Below are 17,954 nucleotides of genomic sequence, written 5' to 3'. Positions count from 1 at the left end.
ACTGTACCCTGAGGAAATTCCAGGCACCACTAATGCTGTTAATAGTCAAAGGAATCATATGAAGAATACACTACTGAATCCACTCAGAATCAAAGCTAAAGTGCCTTACCAAACCAATACCATAGATACAACTTCCCTACATATTCCCCTGTAGAAGCAAACTCAAATATTGGAACAGCAGTCATTATGTCAGATATGCAGATATCAATGTAAGGCTATACGTAACATTAAAAACAATAAAATATGACACAAAATATGACACTTCCAAAGGAACATAGTAATTCTCCTGCAACAGATTCAAATGTAAAAGAAATTATGAGGTCTCAGAAAAATTTAAAATGTTGATTTTAAAGAATCTCAGTGAGACACAATGAGAATTCCAAAAAAAAATACAAAGAAATTAGAAAAACAATCAGATTATAAATTAAAACTTCCCAAAGAGTTAGACATCATCTAAAAGAACAAGATATTCTGGGACTGAAGAATTCATTGAATTAGCTATAAAAGGCTTTCAATATCTTCAACAATGCACTAAATCAAGTAGAAGAATTTCAGAACTTAAAGACAGATATTTTAAAATAACCCAGCCAGACAAAATTTAAAATAAAGAATAAAAAAGAATGAACAAAGCTCATGTGATATAAGGGACATCATAAAGTGAGCAAATACTTACCATTTGTTGTCCCAGAAGGAGAAAAAAATGAAAGGGATAGAAAACCTGTTCAAAAAATAATAGCCATTAATAAAAACTTCCAAGTCTAATGGGAGATTTAAACATCTATATACAAGAAACTCAGAGATTCCAAAATATATACAATTTAAACAGGTCTTATAATTTATGAATAGATAATATTCTACTTTTTAAAGGATAAAATGAATTTTCTTATTAATGCCAATAAATATAGCAGATATTATGAATTCTAAGGGAAAGAGGTTTAAATTTTTTCATTTTAGTTTTGATTCAAAAAATAAGATAATCTAATTGACGATGTTTCAACAAAATTACATTTTATATAACATTCTGTTATAAATATTTTAACAATCATCACACCTGTTTTTAATTTTTATTTCAATTTAACTATATATGTTTAATACATACAATACAGTTTGGCTGGGTTCCCACCCAAATCTCATCTTGAATTGTAGCTCTCAGAACCTGACATGTCATAGGAGGGACCCTGTGGGATGTGACTGAACAATGGGGGCGGGTTTTTCCCATGCTGTTCTTGTGATAGTGAATAAGTCTCATGAGGTCTCACGGTTTTATAAACAGAATTTTCCCTGCACACACTCTCTGATCTGCTGCCATGTAAGATGTGCCTTTGCTCCTCCTTCACCTTCCACCATGATTGTGAGGCCTCCCCAGTCACGTGGAACTGTGAGTCCATTGAACCTCTTTTTCTTTATAAATTACCCAGTCTTGGGTATTTCCTTATAGCAGTATGAGAATGGACTAATACAGTAAATTGGTACTGGCATTGCAGCTGTACCCTGCAAAGCCACAGGGGCAGAGATGCCCAAAGCCATGGAACTGACCACTTGGATCAGCATGACCTGGATGTGAGACATAGAGTTAAAGAAGATAACTTTGGAGCTTTAAGATTTGACTGCCTTGCTGGATTTTGGACTAACATGGGGCCTGTAGCCATTTTGTTTTGGCCAGTTTCCCCTATTTGGAACAGATGTATTTACCCAATGCCTGTACCCATATTGTATCTAGGAAGTTACTAACTTGCTTTTGATTTCACAGGCTCATAAGTGAAAGAGACTTGCCTTATCTCAGGTAAGACTTCGGACTGTGGACTTTTGAGTTAATGGTGAAATGAATTAAGACTTTGGGGGACCAATGGGAAGGAATGGTTGGTTTTGAAATGTGAGGACATGAGATCTGGGAGGGGCCAGGGGCAGAATGATATGGTTTGACTGTGTTCCCACCCAAATCTCATCTTGAATTTTAGCTTTCATAATTCCCACATGTCATGGGAGAGACCTGGTGGTGGTAATTGAATCATGCTGTTCTTGTGATAGACTCATGAATAAGTCTCATGAGATCTGATGGTTTTATAGAGTGCAGTTCCTCAGCACACACTCTCTGGCCTGCTGCAATGTAAGACGTGCCTTTGCTCCTCCTTTACCTTCTGCCATGATTGTGAGGTTTCCCCAGCCCAGCCATGTGGAACTGTGAGTCCATTAAACCTCTTTTTCTTTATAAATTACCCAGTGTAGGGTATTTCTTCATAGCAGTATGAGAAGAGATTAATGCACATACTGATTACTGAGGAGGTTAAAATAAATTTTTAAAACAGAAAAATACAAAGAAGAATGTTACCATTAATATATTTTCTTTGTAAACTGGATAATTTGTAGAAATAATAATAAATAAACATCCCAATTAAATGAAGAGTCTTTCTTTACTTCTAGATAATTTCTTTAATTATTCAGTGTATTTTTATTATCTTTTTTGAGAAATTCTATTAGGTAGATTTCAGCACTTCTGAATGATATCTTTGTTTATTTAACTTCTGTCTTGTAATTTCTATATTTCTATCAATTTACTCCTAATAGAAACAGTAGTTTTGGACGGGCATGGTGGTTCACGCCTGTATTCCCAGCATTTTGGGGTAGATCACTTGAGGTCATAAGTTTAACACCAATTTGGCCAACCTGGTGAAACCCTGTCTCTAACAAAAAAAAAGATACAAATATTAACCATGCATGTTGGTGGGCACCTGTAATCTCACCTACTTGGGAGGCTGAGGCAGAATTGTTTGAACCTGGGAGGCAGAGGTTGCAGTGAGCTGAGACTGCACTACTGCACTTCAGCCTGGGCGACAAAGTGAGACAACATCTCAAAAAATTAAATAAATAAATAAATAAAGACTTAATGTAGAGTTCCCCTACAGTGACTCGTTACTATAAACAAAAGTTCTAGTTACTATGCCCGAACAGAAAATTTCTCCAAAACTCACTGGCAAAAACCAGTTATTTACCATGCTCATGGATTTTGTGGGTCAGGAATTTGAACAGATCATGACTGGGATAGGTTGGCTCTGCTCTATAATATGCATGACCACAAACTGGGAGGTTCAAATGCTTGGAGCTGGAATTAGCTGAAAGCATGCTTATTCACACTGATATGGGAGGGGGGCAGGGAAGTTCTGGGTACAGAAAGGCAGGGTCCCTGGTGAGGGCTCCACCCTCGGGCCTGTGCCCACAGACCTAAGTGAGGACAAATGTTGCATTTTCCAGGACCACTCTGGCCCGCCACGGCCCATCCCATGCATATATAAAAACCCCAAGACCCTAGCGGGCACACACACAAGTGGCTGGAAGTCGAGAGGATCGCACCAGCGAAAAAACACATAAGTGGCTGGACATTTAAGAGGAACACACCAGTAGAAAAACACACCGGCAGATGTGTGGAAGGATGTGGATGCCGAGGTGAATTGGATCAGAGGAGGGCCGGGCCACTGAGCGGCCCGATTCCAGGAAAAGACCACTTGGCTCCCATCTCCCTTTTGGCTCCCATCCATCTGCTGAGAACTACATCCACCATTCAATAAAACCTTGCCCTCATTCTCCAAGCTCACATCTGATCTGATTTTTCTGGTACACTAGGCAAGAAATCAGGATACAGAAAACCCTCTGTCCTTGCAATAAGGCAGAGGGTCTAACTGAGCTGATTAACACAAGCAGCCTGAAGACAGCAAAACTGAAAAAACACACTGTAACACATGCCCACTGGGGCTTCGGGAGCTGTAAACACTTATCCCTAGACGCTGCCCGTGGGGCCAGAGCCCAACAACCTGCCCATCTGCATGCTCCCCTAGGGGCATGAGCAGCCAGGCACTGTAGAAGCAAGCCATACCCCCACTGCATGCCCTGTGAGGGGCATAAGGGAAATTTTCCCATTACAGCATGTCTCTAGGATGAAACTGGTTGGGGGCTGACATTAGTTGGGGCAAGTTGATCTCTTGTTGTTTCTACATACCCTGGGCTTCCTTACTGCAGGGTGGCTGAACCACAGGGGTAAGTACATAGATAGATTAGATAGATAGATAGATAGATAGATAGATAGATAGATAGATAGATAGACAGACAGACAGACAGATAGCATATATAGATAGATATAGTATATATAGATATATATAGATATATAGATAGATATAGATAGATATATAGATAGTATACATATGTACAGATAGATAGATACAGATATATAGATAGATATAGATAGATATATAGATAGATCTCTAAATATTAGTTGTTAAAGATTAGTTGTGGCATTTTCTAAAAATTTCCACAGCAATATTTCTGCTTCCACTTGCAACTACATAATGTTACTAATTCCATCCAAAGATAGATTTATTTCACCTCTACTTGAACTCAGTGGTATTTTGTTAATGCCTCTGTGAAGAGAATGTAAGAAGTGATGTTATGTGACTTCTCTGTGTAGGTAATAAAAAGTGATATGGTTTCACCTTACTGTCTCTGTCTCACACACACACAAACACACACACGCTGTCTCTCTCTATATATAGATATATAGATATATATAGAAATATAGAGATAGATATAGAGATATCTATATAGATATATATATAGATATCTATATCTATATAGATATATCTCTCTCTATAGAGATCTCTATATCTATATAGATATATCTCTCTCTATAGAGATCTCTATATCTATATAGATATATCTCTCTATAGAGATCTCTATATCTATATAGATATATTTCTCTATATAGATATCTCTATATCTATATAGATATATCTCTCTCTATAGATATCTCTATATCTATATAGATATATCTCTCTCTATAGATATCTCTATATCTATATAGATATATCTCTCTCTATAGATATCTCTATATATAGATATCACTTTCAAGTGCAAGGTTAAACTGCTAATGAGCAGTATAACGAAACTGCTAGGGGTATGAGCAGCATATGAAATTAAAGAGACTAGATTTGGTAGAAAAATAATATGTAAGTTTCCAAAGGATTGTTATTATTTCTTACTTTTATCGATAAAAAAAAATGTTGTCATCCAAGGGCATTATAAACACTTGGCTGAATACAGCAGATATAATGTATCATTTATTGGGGAAAAACTTATAAGCAGAAACATGTTAGAGTGCAGTAATTCCCCAAACCTCTCATTCTTCCACAGGATAGGCTGAGTAAAGTTCAATACACAGCATGTCTATGGTTCCAATAGAGAAGGCTGTGAGGGCTGCAGGTGGACCCATGACAGAGGGCACTCCAAGACAGTGACTATGCCTGCCCCCCACCCACACACATAGGGCTACATTTTTAGAGGTATAGCCTAAGGTGGACTACAGAACATCTATTTTCTAAATAACAAGAAAGTTTTCAAGGCAACTTGAAGAAGACTGGGAGGTGCACAAACTGAGGTCTAAGTTGTGCATACCAAGGGCTCTGGGTAAAGCCTGGCCTGCCAGAAATGGTGACATCAGCCAAAGGCCTTCCTTGCTGCCCAGCTAAGAGAGCTTCCTGTTGAATTGCAAAAAGGGGAAAAAATGAACTTCCAGATAATCTAAGTTTATCAATGACTAGAGATGATATTATTATCAGAAAACAAAACTGAGACTGTATCGAGAAGTGGAAAATGTGAAAGTAAATATATTAAGGAAATTTAGTTTTATAATGTGTTAGTGCTGAATGCCAATATGAGACTGATGGCCACGAAATTAAAGAGACTAGCTAATATTGTTTTAATATGTTCTTAGCTAATATCTAGTTTCTTGAGAGCAGATTGTTGGGCTTAACCTAACTTAAGGCTTTGTCAACTCAATACTATTAACTAGCAAGGGTAAAAATTATTAATAGTATTTGTAAGAAAATGTTACATCATAGAATCTAGGAAGAGGAAATATGAAGATAATGATGAATAATGAAAGAGAAGTAATTTAGCATTAGTTTAGTGGTTTGCTGTGAATTTATTTTGGCACTATTTTTCCCCTAAAACTTCAGAGAACTTAATTTAAAAAAATTACCCTGGATTATTTTATGTGAAATTCTTCTGAATTATTGTCAAAGACTTGTCAAATACTTCCCTTGTTTTGACATCAAATCCTAGAGAGTTTGGAATGAAATTAGTACATTCACACATTGCTAGTGGCCATAATGGTAATAAGTAGCAAGTTATTTTGAAATCTCACTCCTTGAAATTTGCTTATTCCAAAACAATGATATATTTTAAGAAAAAGTAGTATCGCAAATGTAAAGGAGAAACATAAATATGTCTAAATACTTGCTTAGAGCTCTCAGCTATCTTTCCAATTTTTAGGCTTATAATTAATCCTATTTCTAGTTTTCTCACTAACCTAAAATGGAGAGATTATAGCACATATTGCTGACATCTAGATTCTGAAACCAATACCTCATTTATTGGAACAATGTGATCAGAAGAATAAGAAAAAAGGGGGATAGGCCAGGCGCGGTGGCTCATGCTTGTAATCCCAGCACTTTGGGAGGCCAAGGCGGAAGGATCACGAGGTCAGGAGATCGAGACCACAGTGAAACCCCGTCTCTACTAAAAATACAAAAAATTAGCCGGGCGTGGTGGCGGGCGCCTGTAGTCCCAGCTACCCGGAGAGGCTGAGGCAGGAGAATGGCGTGAACCCAGGAGGCGGAGCTTGCAGTGAGCCGAGATTGCGCCACTGCACTCCAGCCTGGGCGACAGAGCGAGACTCCGTCTCAAAAAAAAAAAAAGGGGGGATAACCCTCCTTTACATGTCCTCAATAATGTAATCTTAGAAAAGGACATTGGTTACAGATTGAATATTTCTGCATCCCTTTGATGCAAGTAATGGATACAATGTAATTAGCACCTTATAGATTGGTCCCAGGTTAGCACCTTGGACAGCAGCAGGGACAGATCCCCAGTAATCTGGGCCCAGAAGAGTTTTCTGCTCTTTCCCCCAAACCCCTTAATACTTCTGTTCTTTAGTGGAAGAGGTACCAGGTAGGTAGTAGAGAATCCTCTCCTCCTCCAGCCCTATATCACCAAGGAAAGAATTGACTTGTATCTTGTGTTGCCCCAGTCTTCTTTGAGAGAACTCTGAGTTCCATGGAGAAGAGCCTGTGAGTTTCTTTTTTTTTTTTTTTTTTTTTTTTTTTTATTATACTTTAGGGTTTTAGGGTACATGTGCACAATGTGCAGGTTTGTTACATATGTATCCATGTGCCATGTTGATTTCCTGCACCCATTAACTCGTCATTTAGCATTAGGTGTATCTCCTAATGCTGTCCCTCCCCCCTCCCCCCACCCCACAACAGTCCCCGGAGTGTGATGTTCCCCTTCCTGTGTCCATGAGTTCTCATTGTTCAATTCCCATCTATGAGTGAGAACACGCGGTGTTTGGTTTTTTGTCCTTGCGATAGTTTACTGAGAATGATGTTTTCCAGTTTCATCCATGTCCCTACAAAGGACACGAACTCATCATTTTTTATGGCTGCATAGTATTCCATGGTGTATATGTGCCACATTTTCTTAATCCAGTCTATCGTTGTTGGACATTTGGGTTGGTTCCAACTCTTTGCTATTGTGAATAGTGCTGCAATAAACATACGTGTGCATGTGTCTTTATAGCAGCATGATTTATAGTCCTTTGGGTATATACCCAGTAATGGGATGGCTGGGTCAAATGGTATTTCTAGTTCTAGATCCCTGAGGAATTGCCACACTGACTTCCACAATGGTTGAACTAGTTTACAGTCCCACCAACAGTGTAAAAGTGTTCCTATTTCTCCACATCCTCTCCAGCACCTGTTGTTTCCTGATTAAAGACTTATATGTTAGACCTAAAACCATTAAAATCCTACAAGAAAACCTAGGCAATACCATTCAGGACATAGGCGTGGGCAAGGACTTCATGTCTAAAACACCAAAAGCAATGGCAACAAAAGCCAAAATCGACAAATGGGATTTCATTAAACTAAAGAGCTTCTGCACAGCAAAAGAAACTATCATCAGAGTGAACAGGCAACCTACAGAATGGGAGAAAATTTTTGCAACCTACTCATCTGACAAAGGGCTAATATCCAGAATCTACAATGAACTCAAACAAATTTACAAGAAAAAAACAAACAACCCCATCAAAAAGTGGGCAGAGGACATGAACAGACACTTCTCAAAAGAAGACATTTATGCAGCCAAAAAACACATGAAGAAATGCTCCTCATCACTGGCCATCAGAGAAATGCAAATCAAAACCACAGTGAGATACCATCTCACACCAGTTAGAATGGCCATCATTAAAAAGAGCCTGTGAGTTTCTACAAACTCCCCCTGCATTTGAATCATTTAGAGATAATATATTCTCATGCTATTCTCCCCTCGGCCTTTAGTAATTCATTTTAAAAATGCTGAATTCTTATAATCTACTTTTATGGAGACCTTGTCTTCCTCCTATTGCCACAGACTAGTTAATTCTCATATCCCATAGCTCTTTTGATGCTTTTTTTCATTCTTTAGATTATAGAGTATTCGGTTGCATTGCGACTTCAGCTCTTAATGATTTTGTATATTTCTTTTTTTAAGAAACAGTTTAAGATACACAATTCCTCCTAGTTAGGAGTGGCCAGGATATATTTACATGAGAGGGGTTGGAATCTCTTTAAAAAAGGCTTATATTACACTTTTGAACACTGAGCAATGTAATGATAATAACTAAGTTAACACTTCTACTTTATTTACTTCCAGGATATATTTCAACTTGTTTAGTTTTTAAATAATTTCATGACATCGATCCTTTTAATATTCTCATTTTACATAAACAAAATTAAGGAAGGTTGAGCTTAGGTTACTATGCCAGCATTCAAACAAGGAATGCTGGATCCAGAAGTAATATTCTTAATCTCCATACTAACTGCCTCCTGAAAGAAATTATTAGACAAAATAAACAAGGAATGTTCTTACAATTTTTTGCTTGTACCAAGCCTGCAATAGGAGCTGAGAACACAACATTATCCAAAGAAACCAATGGAGCCTTTTTAAGATATATATAAACTTATGTTTCCTAGGTAAAATATAATGTGCTTTTACACAAGCCTCTGGTGATAGAATGTTTTATAACATAAGACAGAAGATAAAACTGGATGAAAAGGTAAATTTTGATGAACATTGTCTACCAGAATTAGAAATGTCATTCTATATACTACTGATAATGGAAGTTAATTATCTCTATAATGATATAGAGATACAAAACTAATTTCCTAAAAATAACACATGTTCATTAAACATGTATTATTAATGTTTGTCAGGCAATATAAGTTCCTAAAAACAAATAAATACTCAGATCTTTCCTATAAGATCAGTATCAATTTCTCCATCTTATCAATAAGGAAACTGAATTAATTGAAGTTAATATAATTTAGTAAAGATTACAGAGGTTATCCCATGTTAATTTAAATTCAATTGATTAACCCTTTAATAAAAAGCTTCCAAACTTGAGAAAATTACATGTTGATTTTTGTTAGCAAACATACTAAATGTTAACAAGTATTGCTCAGAGGCTAAGATAAATAATTATGGTCTTAAAGGCCAATAGGTAATAGCTCTGACAAAAAAAAATTTGTAAGCTCATTTTTACTTTATCAATAATGTATTCCTGTTTTCTTTTAATGTCTAGACAGGAAATTCTGGAATTACATTCTTTTATTTTAGGATAGATTGACTACAAACAATAGGATTGTAGCAGAAATGTTAATATGGTAAAATACTAAATTATTCAAAAATTATATTCAGTAATGTTCAGTAGTAACTGGTTTGGGACTATTTACTGGTAGAATAATAGATAGAAGTAATAAAACAACTACAAATGTTTCTCGTGTTCCTCGGATCAACATTTAAGGATGTTGATTAAAAGACACAATCAGCTTTATAACCTCACTGCAGGGAAGCTTCTGCTATTACACGGTTTCTTTCAGATACTCAAATATCATTTAACACTGCATATATGTAGAGAAACAGACAAATATATGCATACATTTTTGAGAGAATTCATATTACATTTATTGTATTGACTCAGTCAAGGTTTATTTTTAATTTTTTAAATTTTATTTTATTATGCAATTACTAGAAGAAATTAGAGTTTTAGAAATTTCCTGCTTTAACACACGAGATCTTATATACTTCTAAATCACCTGGAAAATATTTAAAAAAAAAAGTTTTCCAAAGCTTACTACCTTCATGGCCAGCTACTTCTGTGAGCCTAAATGCAATGACAGGCTAAAATGCAAATGTAAATAGTAGGGTTTGGGGATAATCACTCATTGAGGAACAAATAGAGTAAGATTCTATTTGTTAGAATATTATGTATCTGGTAAGAGTTGCTTTATTGTGAGCTTGAGTATAATAGTCTTTAAAAATTTAATCAAGTCAGAATTAGATGGTAAAACAGCACAATTAACTTGTAATTATAAATTTAGTATTACTGACATTGGCAGGGTTCAGGAAGTTTTATTTATCTTGATGTATCTGCTTTTGTGTCCTCAAGCCATCTATGGTCTACCTTGGAATAGTGTTCTAAATCTTTCCAGTTATATTTCATCTCTCCTGATTAATTTTGTCTGCTATTTTTTTCTCAGCATGCTCATTTTTTTAAAATCTCTTTTTTTGCTAAGGGGATATAGCTCCTCTTTAGGTAATAGTTTAGGTATTATTATTAGAAATATTTTTTAAAACTGGGCAACTTAATGCTTCATACAGTGAGGAGAAAGCATAAAATACAAATATAATAACTGCAACTTCAGTGAAGCTGGACAGAGCACATTTTGTTTATAGCATAGGCACTAATCCTTATATCTTTGCATCAGTCATTGAAATACTTCTTTTCCATTTACTCTGTAAAGGAAGGAAGTGACTTGCTGAGCTAACAGCGTTCAACTTTTCTAATTAATTGCGAGATTGAAAATAGAAATCCAGTTTCTTGATCTGTACTGCAAACGTAGTAGATTTCTTCTTGGAGGCAGAGCATGTTTATATCTAAACTTCTCCCTTTTGATGTCTGCAACAATATAAGACTTAAAATAAAACAAGAGAGATGTTTGCCTGACAAAGAAACAAGACTAAGAATCAGATTCACCTATGGAAGCAACCTACTGAGGGGCTTACTCTGAGTTTTGAATGGAGCTGTGTGCCTCTGTTTCTAGTAAGTCCTTGTAGAATGACCTTCATGCCAAAATTTCAGGGGTGTTGAGAGCATCAGTCTGGTGCTATAATCATTAAATTCTTCCTCTGGAGTGCACTTTATATGAAGGATATTCAAGTATAGAACAGACTTTCTATTCCTAATGACTTTGAAGTTGCAGCTTTATATTTTCAGATACGATAAAACAGAGACAGGTAGAAGTAAACAACAGTTTACTATGCAGAAAGGGTCTAACTTTGCTCAAGGCTATTTTCTTCTGAGAGAGATTTACCAGAAGACAATAAATCTACAATATACAAAACAGTGATAGGACTAATTAATTATATTTTAAAAGTGTGTATCCCCTGCAATTATTTGACCTGAGAAGGGTCTAAAAAATTCCACCTCTTGTAAGTAGAATGAAGTGAAATGTAATTGACCATTCACCATATTTCTACACATGATAATATTACTTCAGAAGGAATAAGTCTCTGTTGCCCGGGTAATAAAGCACAGACTCCATGACCTCCATGAAGTGCAATCACATTCTTTCAAGCTATTTTTTCTACCATTACTTTCTTATACAGACGTTCTGTTCTAGGACAGGCGATTAGAAACATCACACATTGTATTGCCATACCTGTCCCTTTTTTTTCTTGTCTTTTATTTTCCTCCTTTACCAAAGTTATCTTCTTTCACTAAGACCTACTCCACTACTTTTATCTCTAATTTCAGATCATGAGGTCAAGAGATTGAGACCATCCTGGTCTACATGGCGAAACCCCGTCTGTATTAAAAATACAAAAACTAGCTGGGTGTGGCAGTGCATGCCTGTAGTCCCAGCTACTATGGAGGCTGAGGAAGGAGAATCGCTTGAACCCAGGAGACGGAGGTTGCAGTGAGCCGAGATCGCACTACTGCACTACAGCCTGGTGACAGAGTGAGACTCCAACTCAAAAACAAAACAAAAAACAAAACAAAACAAAACAAAAAAAACCAATTCTGTCATATAATAGCCAGCAACTGTACAAAATAATTATTAGTGACTGAGTGTTTTATATGTATTATTTTTAGTATGCAAAATAACCTTATATATTTGGTGTTATTATTTCCCTATTAGATTATAAACTCCACAAAGTCACTGGAAGTACTCAATAAATATTGGAAGAAAAATGTCCTTTTTTAAATTTTATTATTATTTTTGAGATGGAGTCTCGCTCTGTCACCCAGGCTGGAGTTCAGTGGCCCGATCTCAGCTCACTGCAAGCTCCACCTCCCAGGTTCACACCATTCTCCTGCCTCAGCCTCCCAAGTAGCTGGGACTACAGGCGCCCGCCACCACGCCCAGCTAATTCTTTGTATTTTTAGTAAAGACAAAGTTTCACCGTGTTAGCCAGGATGGTCTCGATCTCCTGACCTCGTGATCTGCCCACCTCAGCCTCCCAAAGTGCTGGGATTACAGGCATGAGCCACTATGCGCAGCCAAAAATGTCCATTTTACATGTAAGAAAACAATGATTAAAATATCAACTCATTTGGCAAAGATACGCAAACGTCTTGGGACAGAGTGGGTCTATTTGACAGTGGCAAGCAGGTTCTGGATCAGCAGGTTGCTGTGGTAACCCTAAAAATGGGAGCACCTCAAAAATGGGAGTTGTTTTCTCCATTTTACAGATCAAGACACCAAGATTTAAAAGGCTTCTGAATAGTCATAGAACCAAATTTTATATGCAGAGAGATCTGATTTCAGAATATACATTATTTTTACTTTAATGTTTTGCATCTCACAATATGAAATAAATAGATAAAATATCTTACAGTATTTAAAGCACTAAGAAGTTACCATTCTATATTTGAGTGTTAATTCTCCCTAATATCCTGAACAGAAGTTTGGAAATTCAGAGACATGGTGAAAGGTAGAATACACTGGCTGCAAAATAAAACATCACTGCCGCGTTTCATGACTTAGTGATTGCATCAAATCAACTGCAGAGTTGATCACATTGATAATGAAAAAAGAGGTTATTATGACATAGAAATAATATTAAATAGCAAAAAACAAATTTGACAGCAACTGAGAGATATAATCTGGGTATTTTCCAATCATATTTTTAGTACATTTGCCTGGTATTATGTATGTTTTATAACAATTATCTTTCTTATTGTATCACTGGAATGAAAGACATTTCTTTCTGTTGCCATGATGCAAATTTCCTTAGTGCGCAATTGGATTGATTTGCTGGTTATACCCTTTGTTAAGTGATGGAAAATGCTAAATTAGGCTCAGTAAGGAAATGGTCATAAAAGGCATTGTGTCTTATCTTGTAGCTAAGATAAGCAAGCAGTAAGAAAACAACTGAATTGTAATGTCTGGAGGAGAAATATCTTTCAGCAGCCTTATCATTGATGCTTTTATCAACTAGTTTTTCATTTGTGAAATTAAAGTCTCTGAATAATAACAGATGGTATTGGCACAATCTATTCCATTATCATTGATATAATTTCTGTAAACTGCCAATGTAAAAATCCATAGACCTAAATAACTCTATTTTGTTGAAATTGCTGGCCTTATTTTATTAAATACATATTCAAGGAATTGTATATCAACTGACATTCTGTCAACTAGAAATCTCAAATACCACAGTCTATCACATAATTAATGTTAATACCTGCTTAAATACCTGCTCACTTAAATCTTTACAGTGTACACACTGCAAATTCAGATATTCCCTGTATATGGTGGTCAAATAAATACATACATGATATATATTTATAATCTTTGTTCTTTACTTTTTAAATCTTTCATTGAGTCAAATCATTACATTTTTAAATAATGGCTCTTTTTCTAAAATAAAAACCACCTCGTATAAGCCTTTTAAACTGCTGTGAGACATAAACAGCTGAGACTACAATGGCGATCCTTGGGTCCTAAAAAGATTCTGAATTACAGCATTCTGACTATTCTAGGTTGCTCCAGTTCTTAGAATACTTGAGTTATACAGCTCAGGATTTTTATCTTTCTGACCTAGATTTTTAAGGACACTTAAGTATAGCTAAACTAAACTACTATCCTTCCTAAATATGACATCTTCAGACATGATTTACTTTTTTTTCTCCATCCAAATTATCCTTTCTCTTTCTGTATACAGATTACTATTTTTAGTACGACATTTTAGTGTTATTCCTCAATTTAATCATTCCTCAATTGAATTCTTGCTCTCAGCCTTAATCAGTCCTGTGACTTTTAGCAATCACTTAATATTTCTGAGCAATTTATCTTATCTTCAATAGGAATTATAATGTTACTTTACAAGTTTATAAAGCTTAAATGAGGTAATATGTTAAACTACAGTGCTTGTTTGGCATACAGTAAGCACCCAACAAATACATATATGTTTTTCCTTTTTAGCACAGTAAAGGTTTAAATAGTTAGATATCATGACAGAGTAGAATATAATTTCCTCTACACTTCCAAAGCACTTTGTACAATCCTCTGGTGTAGTCCTTATTATACTAATCTGGACCCAGTAACTTGATATTATAACTGTTATATTACCTTTGTGTCTATCTCCAGCCATAAGACAATTAATAATCCATAATTATTTATTAAATATGCATGCCAGGGTTAAGGGAAAACTAGGTACATATAAAACTGTTAGAATTTTTACTTGAGCAATTAAATAAATCATTGTGCAATTTAATGAGTTGAAAAAATTAAGAAATTGACAGATTTGCATTGAAAGGGCATGGAATTCTGCTATATTCATGCTATGTGTGAGTTAGCTATTAACAGATAAGTGGAGATAGAGGTCTAGGGCGATCAAGGTTAGATTATTGTTAGGAAGAATTTTTCTACTTATGAACCCATTTTGTTAACTGTGCAAAACAAAAAATCAAAAACTGCTCTTTTTCTCTTCAGACAGGAAAACTCCTTTAGTTGCATATGTAAATACAAGTCATTCTATTTCATAAAATGTGTTTACAATGTGTTGTGTTAAAATCAACATTATACTCTGATTGCTTATATTTTGTATTAATTTAAAGGTCTGCCTGACATTTTGAATTTTACTGCATTACATTTTGATATATCCACTCATTATTCTATTCATTCAACAATACATATAAATATGAATATGATATGGCTCCATGTATTCAAAGACCTCACAGACTAATGTTGGAGATCAATTACTGCAGTGTAGAGGGATAAGAGTAAAAATAATCAAAGAAGTATTTCGGAACCATGTAGGAAGGACACGTAATTAAAAATGTGTTTGTTGGGGGAGAAAAGGAGGTAGAGAGAACAAGCAGTTCCTTTGCAAAAAAGATGATACTTGAGCTGATCTGCAATAAAATATTAAGGGTGAGAAAAATATGCTAGGTAAAGGAAATTTTATTTAGCAGAAATCATGTACAAGGATCTAGAAAATTAAAGTAATTGTAGGCACTGGAAATATTTGTGTGGCTAGAAGACACCAACGCTACAAAGATGAAAAGTTTAATTATGAAGTTTCTTTATATTGTGCTGTTTCATTTATATTTTCTCTTTAAGGTAATGGAGAATTATAAAAGAGTTAATCAGGGGAGACACATGATCAGGTATAAAGTTGATAAACATTAGCCTGTTTGCAAAGTATAGAATGTATAACAGGGGAAATGTTAGATACCAGAAGTTAAGAAAGAGACTATTGTAATAATTAGCAAAAATTGGCTTCAGGAAAGAACAGTGATGAAGGAGATGTGAGAAATATTGGAAAAGGATGAATCAAGGAAGATTATCTGGCCCAAGTAAATGAATAGATAATGGAATCATTAGTAGCAGGACGGATTGCAAAGGGAAGGTTAGACTTAGGGAGGTAGTACAGATACAGTGGGAGGAGGGAATTGTCAAGAGTGTTTGAACCAGAGCAACTCCATCTTGAATAGGAGCTGGGTAAAATAATGAAGAGACCTACTGGGCTGCATTTCTAGAAGGTTATGCATTCTTCACCACAGGATGAGACAGTAGGTCAGCATAAGATATAGGTCACAAAGACCTTGCTGATAAAACAGGATCTGGTCAAGAATCCAGCCAAAACCTGGCAAAATTAAAATGGCAACGAAAGTGACCTCTGGTCATCCTCACTGCTCAGTATACTCTAATTGTAATACATTAGAATGCTAAATAATACTCCCACCAGCACTATGACAGTTTACAAATGTCATGGAAACATCAGGAAATTACCCTATATCATCTAAAATGGGGAGAAACCCTCAGTTCTGGGAATTGCTCACCCCTTTCCTGAAAAACTTTTGAATAACCCACCTCTTGTTTAGGATATAATCAACAAATAACTATATGTATACTCAGCTGAACACCTCATGCCACTGCTCTGCCTATGGAGTAGCCATTCTTTTATTCCTTTACTTTTTTTTTTATAATAAGTTCTCGGATACATGTGCACAACATGCAGGTTTGATACATAGGTATACATGTGCCATGTTGGTTTGCTGCACCCATCAACTCATCATTCACATTACAAATTTCTCCCAATGATATTCCTCCCCAGCCCTGACACCCTGACAGGCCCCGGGGTGTGATGTTCCCCTTCCTGTGTCCAAGTGTTCTCATTGTTCAATTCCCACCTATGAGTGAGAACATGCGTTGTTTGGTTTTCGCTCCTTCTGATAGTTTGCTGAGAATGATGGTTTCCAGCTTCATCCATGTCCCTGCAAAGGACATGAACTCATCCTTTTTTATGGCTGCTTAGTATTTCATGGTGTATATGTGCCACATTTTCTTAATCCAGTCTATCATTGATGGACATTTGGGTTGGTTCCAAGTCTTTGCTATTGTGAATAGTGCCACTATAAACATACGTGTGCATGGATCTTTATAGTAGCATGATTTATAATCCTTTGGGTATATACCCAGTAATGGGATGGCTGGGTCAAAGGGTAATTCTAGTTCTAGATCCCTGAGGAATCACCACACTGTCTTCAACAATGGTTGAACCAATTTACACTTCCACTAACAGTGTAAAAATATTCGTATTTCTGCACATCCTCTCTAGCACCTGTTGTTTCCAGATTTTGTAATGATTGCCATTCTAACTGGTGTGAGATGGTATCTCACTGTGGTTTTGATTTGCATTTCTCTGATGACCAGTTGGCTACATAGATGTCTTTTTTTGAGAAGTGTCTGTTCATATCCTTTGTCCAATTTTTGATGGGGTTGTTTTTTTCTTATAAAATTATTTGAGTTCTTTATAGATTCTAGATATTAGCCTTTTGTCCAATGGATAGATTGCAAAAATTTTTCTCCCATTCTGTAGGTTTCCTGTTCACTCTGTTGGTAGTTTCTTTTGCTGTGCAGAAGTTGTTTAGTTTAATTAGATCCCAGTTGTCTATTTTGGCTTTTGTTGCCATTGCTTTTGGTGTTTTAGTCATGAAGGCTTTGCCCATGCTTATGTCCTGAATGGTGTTGCCTAGGTTTTCTTCTGGAATTTTTATGGTTTCAGGTCTAACATTTAAGTCTTTAATCCATCTTGAATTAATTTTTGTATAAGGTGTAAGGAAGGGATCCAGTTTCAGCTTTCTACATATGGTGAGCCAATTTTCCCAGCACCATTTATTAAATAGGGAATCCTTTCCCCATTTCAAAGATCAGATGATTGTGGATGTGTGGCATTATTTCTGAGGCCTCTGTTCTCTTCCATTGGTCCATGTATCTGTTTTAGTACCGGTACAATGCTGTTTTGGTTATGGTAGCCTTGTAGTATAGTTTGAAGTCAGGTAGCATGATGCCTCCAGC

At 35.9% G+C, this 17,954-nt stretch overlaps 1 long non-coding RNA gene across 1 annotated transcript in view; it reads right to left on the bottom strand.

Annotated features, from left to right (window-relative positions):
• The window catches only part of LOC134733759 (uncharacterized), a 179,838-nt gene that overhangs the window by 57,405 nt on the left and 104,479 nt on the right, over positions 1–17,954 (bottom strand). Inside the window, exon 2 of the long non-coding RNA XR_010117365.1 lies at positions 674–718. This is a non-coding gene — a long non-coding RNA (uncharacterized lncRNA). The remainder of the gene's footprint in view (positions 1–673; positions 719–17,954) is intronic.

The sequence above is a fragment of the Symphalangus syndactylus genome, chromosome 12 (genome assembly GCF_028878055.3).
Source record: "Symphalangus syndactylus isolate Jambi chromosome 12, NHGRI_mSymSyn1-v2.1_pri, whole genome shotgun sequence".
In the NCBI taxonomy this organism is placed as follows: domain Eukaryota; kingdom Metazoa; phylum Chordata; class Mammalia; order Primates; family Hylobatidae; genus Symphalangus; species Symphalangus syndactylus.
This window is presented reverse-complemented; position numbering and strand designations above follow the sequence as displayed.